Source organism: Trachypithecus francoisi, unplaced genomic scaffold (assembly GCF_009764315.1).
Source record: "Trachypithecus francoisi isolate TF-2019V2 unplaced genomic scaffold, Tfra_2.0 Lachesis_group18, whole genome shotgun sequence".
Lineage (NCBI taxonomy): Eukaryota > Metazoa > Chordata > Mammalia > Primates > Cercopithecidae > Trachypithecus > Trachypithecus francoisi.
This window is the reverse complement of record NW_022681463.1, coordinates 40,705,677-40,712,843: the sequence shown is the minus strand read 5'-3', so window position 1 is coordinate 40,712,843 and position 7,167 is coordinate 40,705,677. Positions and strand designations below refer to the sequence as shown.

Sequence of the window (7,167 nt, the reverse complement as noted above, 5' to 3'; positions counted from 1 at the left end):
TGTTGATGAATTTGAACATTATCTTCACCTCTATATTAGATATTTCAGTATTTTTTGTCTGTGTCTTTAACCCATTTTTCTTAATACTTATGTTTTATGTAATAAAGATACTAATCTTTTGTCACATGTTTGAATATTCAACTTTTAATTTTACTCATAATATTTATATATTTATCAGATATACAGATATTTGCTACTGTGTGCTGTAAAGTTTATTGGACTTCTCTTTTGATTTCTTCTTCCTCATCTCTAGGGTACACACTCTCCCATATAAAATTAGGAATTGGAAGCTGTATGAGACATCTTACAGTTCCAGTTTACAGTTACGAAAAGTAAGATTCTTGAGAAATTTTATTAATTTCCCCTAGCCATACCATTCCTTTCTACTACTGCCAGAACTAAAATGTAGATCTTTTGATACCTCCAGCTATTAGAGAATCCAACTGATTTTAAACATCTCTTTTCCTCTGAAAGAGCGTGAATGAGATGCTTTGGCTGTCAACAATTGGGGATGGTGGAATCTCCATGCTCCTTTCCTATACTATCTACACAGATTCAGCCTGTGCTTCCCAATCCTCCGAATGGTGCCTGATCCATAGAGACCTGGAAATGCCATGCAACATCCCTTGGGTAAAAATAGGGGGTATTTTTTTTTTCTTAGAGACAGAGTATTGCTCTGTTGCACAGGCTGGAAGGCAGTGGCATAATCATAGCTCACTGCAGCCTGGATCTCCTGAGCTCAAGTGATTCAGCTGTCTCAGTCTCCTAAGTATCTGGGACTACAGGCATGCACCACCATGCCTTGTTAATTTTTTATTTTTTTTTTAGAAATGGGGTCTCACTATGTTGCCCAGTTTAGTCTTGAACCTCTGGCCTCATGCAATTTTTCCACTTCAGCCTCCCAAAGCACTGGGATTACATATGTGAGCCACTCTACCTGGCCAAGATGGGGTCTTTTGACAGCCACTGATTAGTGCTGATAGCTACAGCTGTGGAGTTTTGTGATGACCACCACATCTCCCTCCATTTGGGGGAAAACCTTACAGCTTTGCTAGTAGATGATCACTAGGTATTTAACTTAATGTCTGATGGATTAAGCAAATAAGGTAGAAAAAGCAAGAGATTGATTAATAGGAGGAAAGAGATTTTTAATAGAAGAATAGCAGTAGTACTTGAGGACTGGCAAAACTCTGATAGGTTTCCTTGGCCAAAACATGCTCATTTGGGTCTGGCAAGCTACTTCTCCCAGATTCCAAACTACTAAACTCCCTTACATTTGGCCCACAAGGAAACGCTTCCAAGTCTCTGCTTTCCATGAGGCTGATAATATTAAATTGCAGTTCTATTCTTGGGATTCAGGGATCAGCAGAGGCCAACCTTCCTCTGTTGCCCTTGCCAACCAGCTACACAATGAGTGCCAAGCAAAAACCATGTGATGTTTTAAAAGCAAGTAACATATTAAACACCAAAAACAGTCTTATTTTTGAACCCACACGTCTCCACCTTACCAGGCAGCACTGGTGACTGTGATTTATTTAATCCACATTAGAGCAACTCCTTCAGTGAGGACTGAAAGAATTTTGAACAGAAAGACGGCATTGATAGTTAGTGCTGAATATTTTGCTTACTGAAATCATGTAAGGAGGACCCCATCACCATTTCAATGCTCTGCTGAGAAGAAGGCTCAAAGGTCAGGGCAGAGACACTAATCAGCATTAGCCACCACTGTCGAATAACTTGACTTTAAAGTGCTTGACTATCCAGCCAGAGAGGGACATTCTCCAAAAGATTATAGAGAAAGAAAGTGTTTTTCACTGTGACCTGGTTAAAAACTGAGGCAGAGTGAAAGGCAGATACAAGGCCTGGAGAGAAGGCTACATTGCCATGAGTTACTGGAAAGAAAGAAGAGGCCAAATACCAATTCATTTTTTAAATGACAGAGTAAATCAGAAACTTTCCTATTGGTTCACCCTATTTGCTACATACATATATGGGGCATTTTAAAACAGTTCAATCTCTGAACCAAACTAAAATTATTTCCCCTCTCCCCCTACCCCCAACAATTACATTGAAAAAAATTCCTTCTCTGAACCACTGTTGCACATCTAATTATAGCATACACTACTTAGTGCTGTGATCGCAACCATTTTAAGGAGATGAAGATTCTCTTTGCTCAGTAGGGGAGGGACAAAAAGGTCTGTTTTTCAGGAAAATATAGATTGCCAAATGAATGTGACTTGAAATAAAATCAGCTTTAACTCTGCTGGAAAGCGACCCTATGACCTCTGCTTCCCAGACCTCCACCACCACACCCACAGGCCTCCATTTCATGTCTCACCCTGGCGGGTCCCCAGGATACCACACTACAGAACTCCCTCCCATTAGCTGCAGGAATCCAGAATATCCATGGCAACCAGTCTCTAACCCCAGGGAGAAGGCAGCAGAATTGAAAGGCTCCATTCTGTTTCTACATCCACAGCTCGGTGAATTGACAGTTTGGTGATTCTCTCAGTTCGGTTAGATTAGGATGCACTTTTCTGTCTTCCTTTGTGTCATCTTTTTACCTGTGTAGGTCTCAGCTGCGGTTAAGGAATTTTTCAGATAAGTATTTCCCCTCTTTCCCACTACCTCTGCACCCATCCAAAAGCATAATCCTTAAAAGTCCTTGCCTTGCAGCGTTTTTCTAAAGTAAACAAAACATAGTCTTGCTACTGGTCTTTTTGCCTTCCCACAAAAACATTCCATGTTTGGTGTGCATGTTGTGCAAATTACCAATGGATATCTGATTTCAAGCAAAGCAAGTCCTTTGTACAACACGATCTTATAAAAAACTGGCAAAGAAATCTTTTAAAACATACAATTTTATCATGAAATTAAGTTGTAGCATCAAATAACTATAATCACGTTTAAGTGATTGTTTGTGCCACAGATATTTAAATGGGGTAACAGATTGCACAGTGCTCTCGCTGTTTGCCAAAGGAGCCTGAATAACTAATTTGCACTCTCATGCCCTGTGGAATGGCAGCTGAGTCCCCAGTGGATATGGGAAGAATTTGACAGAAGCGGACCATTTGGTCTGGAGAATCAAAACAAGGCAGGAATGTTATGTATGGTATGCAATATACAGTCATATGCCTCATTTATAGTGGCCTAATAATAGGATTGCAAAAGGAGGTCAATCTGTTGGTCAGCATTTCTTAACTCTTTTGGGTAAAGTGGACCCTTATAAAGCTAATGAGAGCTACAGATTCTCCTCCCAGGAGAATATATATATGTGTGAAATGGGAAGTTAAATATGATACTCCCTGTAGCTCAGAGTTTTGGCAGAAGCCTAAAAGAAAGCGAATACAGTGAGCATCAAGAATCCCTCACATCCTAAATGGAGAGGTCACTCCCTAAAACAGTAACTGGAAGTATACATATCCCTGGAGGGTATACTAGGGTTTCCAAAGAGAAAAAAATGGGCAAAATGGTTTCAAGAAACTAATCTCTGTACCCTCAACTTTCGTACATATTTCTTCTTAAAATTATTCTACGAAAGGGATCGTGCTTTCCATTTCACAGAAGCCTTTCTCCCTTGTTTTACAAGAAAGGCAAATGTCTCATTCATCCCTAACTCAACTCTGATATATTGCTTAGGTTGTGAACAACTCCTACATCCCAAAGTGACCATATCTGTTAAGCTGCTTTTCCTTAAAACCGCAGGTTTGAGTCTCAACATGTTTTGTGTGATTTCAATAACAAAAAGGTAAAAAGTTCTACCTTTACTCATTTACTAAAAACAGATTAACATATCTTTGATTAAAAGGAGTATCAGTTAAAAATAGAGCATTATATTTTCCTGAACATTTGTTCAGACTGTTAAGATAAAACATTTCTTAACTTTTGCCAAAAGATGAATGAATATTCTAAGTATCCATTTAATTTTTACTGCTTATTGACAGTCATTCATTAACCTCTTCCCTTCTCTGTTACTCCTTAATACCATGTGTTTGTTTTATTTGGATTTGCTTAATGGGCAGGTATTATAGATTTCACTGCAAATAATGCAATTAAGGCTTGTAATAAATCTTTTGTAGCTCCATACTTATTCATAGCCTAATACTTTCTTTTCCAGTTGCTGTTGATTTCCACTGAAACCTAACCCATCCTCAAAATGTAAAAAAAAAAAAAAAAGGAGAGAAGGAAAGAAAGAGGACAAAGAGGAGAAGGAGGAAGAAGAGCCTCATCACTCTCTCTTAAAAGCACATTTCTGATAAAAGTTTTCTTCCAAGAGAACCCTGGAGGAGCAACACAGAGGACCAGGGAGTGGTGGTCCCAGGATCACTGGGGACAGCAGAATCCAGAGGGCAGTGGAAGCTGGGGGCTAGGAATGAGGGCAGGGGTGAGGTGATGAGCAGGTGTGACTGCTGGAGCAATTAAGCCCAAAGTCAAGCAAAACGCAATTTTGCGACTCCCAGCCGTGGGAACATCTCCAAAAATGCACAAAGAGCCCAGTGAGAGAGTCAGTTTGTTATACTTATCTCTTGCAACCAGAGAGCATCAACACAAGATAAAATGAACCTAAGGAAAAATCTCTTTTTTTCCTCACCTCTTTCCTCCCTTTGACGGGCTTCAAAAACAATGAATGAAAAACAGAGAAGAAACTATTTCTTCCTCCCACTGGAGGATTCTAGGCAGGGCAAAACTGGTTTGTGGAGAAGCAAACTGGATTGGAGATTAGTATTGTATGATAACTAAATTAGGCTGTATTATTTTATTATATAACCACAAAAATCTTTAATCCTAGCCCAAATTTCCTTCAGTTATTAGAGAGTAACCAGAAGAGAAAGCTGATTTGAATGGGGTAATGGTAAGAGAAAATAAAGTTGCTTTCAGCTTCCACCCTACTGAATTCAGTACTTTCAATAAACCCGTTAGATGTCCATGCTTCTATCAACAGCTAAAGGCTTACGTGCACCTCTGCATCCACACTCCCTCGACAGGCAGGCAGTGACAAGGAAAGAAGCCTCCTTGAGATAAGAAACCACACTAAAGGAAGATTGAGTTTACATAATATTTACCTGCAAGAGACATTAAAACTAGAAGATGAATTGATTTAATTTGTTTAATTTTTTAATAGAATTCATTTGTTTTTCCCTGCCACCCCTTTCTAGGGGGAAGAGGGTTGAGCACAATTTTATCTGTTATTAAAAATAAGAAAAGCTATACTTTGGCACATCTAGGATGTACTGCAAAATGTAGAACATGATTGGAGAACTGGAAGTAGAGATTATTGAGGGATTCAGAAGGGAATTGACATGACACAAACCAACATTTAAGGAATTGCCCAAGGAAATAGAGCCCACAAGAGACAGCAAGAAAAAGCAGCCAGAGAGAGAGGTGGGGAACCAGGGGAGTAAAGTCAAGATGCCAAGGAAAGAATTGATAGGAGGGAGGGGTCTATGTTTCAAATGTTGGTAAAAGCTGGGTACTGTATAACGGAAATATGTGCTTTGGTTTTAACAACAAGAAAATCATCAATGGCCTTGGCATGAGCAGTTTCACTAAAGTGGTGGAGGCAGAAACCAAATTGAAGAAATAGATTTTTTTTTTAAATCTAGCAATAGAGACAACTCTTTCAAAGAGTCTAGCAATAAAGAGGATGTGGTAGATTGCATTTTAATTATTCACTTCCCTTGCTATAGGATCATTATACATCCCTACCCATTACTTTGTAACTTGCAATGCTTCTCTGAAGGAGATGAGTACTTCTCTGTCTGTCCTGTTGACACTGAAGTTAGCCATGTAGATGACTTTGTACATGGAATATGAGTAGTGTGAAGGAAGATGTTGGAATAGGAAATTCAGTCAAGGAAGATTTGATTATTTTGTTTGTTTGTTTTGTTTCAGACAGGGTGCCACTCTGTTGCCCAGGCTGGAGTGCAGTGGCTTGATCATAGGTCACTGTAGTCTCGATTTCTCAGGCTCAAGCAATCCTCCTCTGCCTCAGCCTCTGGAGTCACTGAGACCACAGGCACGTGCCACCACGCCCAGCTAATTATTTTTAATATTTATAGTAGAGAGAGGGGTCTCACCATGTTGCCCAGGCTGGTCCCAAACTCCTGAGCTCAAGCAATCTTCCCACTTCAGCCTCACAAATTGTTGGCATTACAGGCATGAGCCATAGCACCTGGCCAGCTTTTATTCTTAAAATGGAAATAAGTAAGGGATGTTTAAATGCTTACAAAAAAGAGTCAGTATGAAAGGAAAACTTTAAGATACAGAAGTGAAAGGATGATTGATGAAACCAGAATCCTGAGAAAGCAGGCAGGGTGAGACTCCCAAAACAAATAAAGAGGACTTGCCCATTACATGAAGGTCACCTCTTCCATTAACAAGAAGGAAGGCAGGAAGGATGGATGTGAAGAAAGTTAAGCTTGCTGGTTAAGTGCTGACAGAGTTAAAAAGGCATCTAATTTCTCTGTGAAATGGGAAGTGATGTCACTTGATAAGGGCCAAGGGAGGGGAAGCCAGGGCAGGAGGGGAGAAGGGGAGTAACATTTTTGGAGCATCCATTTCAAAAAAAAAAAAAAAAAAGATACAAAACCAGAAAGAACAAAGCATAGAAGAATCAGTGAGCAGTTTTAAAGGCCAAATTGAGGTTGGTGACCATACAATTTTGTGGTGAAAATATTCATGGTTGTGTTATTTTCCCAGATGTGGACCTAGGAAAGGCACGCCTAGAGCCCTACAATCACATGGAAGGGAGGTAACTCAGGAGGGGCTGAGGATATTGGCAAGAAAAGGTTGAATGTACTTTATCACCAGTGTCAGATGTTCCCAGTTGCCCTTTAGTTTTCCTGTTACACTAGCAGCAGCCTCTGTGTCCATTATTCACTAACTCCTTGATTCCTCACAGCAACCTTGGGATTATTCTTTTATAATTAATCTCTATAGATAAGCAAATTGAAACTCAAGTGATATTACATAATTTGACCAAGATCACCCCGCTCGCAAGTGACAAAGTTGTAATTAAAATTCGCATTGTATGACTCCAAGTTCAATAGAATTTTCCCACCACGTCACTGTTGCTCTCATTACTCTTGTTCTTTCTTTCTAAGCCTCTGTGAAACCCCTCGGTTTTTTATTAAAATTGCCTATAATCGATAGTTCCAAGTTGGAAGT

The 7,167-nt window shown here is 39.6% G+C and overlaps 1 long non-coding RNA gene across 1 annotated transcript; it reads left to right on the top strand.

The window, feature by feature from the left end:
- Window positions 1–2,418: 2,418 nt before the first annotated feature.
- On the top strand, window positions 2,419–5,086 carry LOC117063421. Its single transcript, XR_004428917.1, has 3 exons — window positions 2,419–2,483; window positions 3,706–3,748; window positions 4,118–5,086. It is a non-coding gene; the product is annotated as an uncharacterized LOC117063421 (long non-coding RNA).
- Window positions 5,087–7,167: the final 2,081 nt, after the last annotated feature.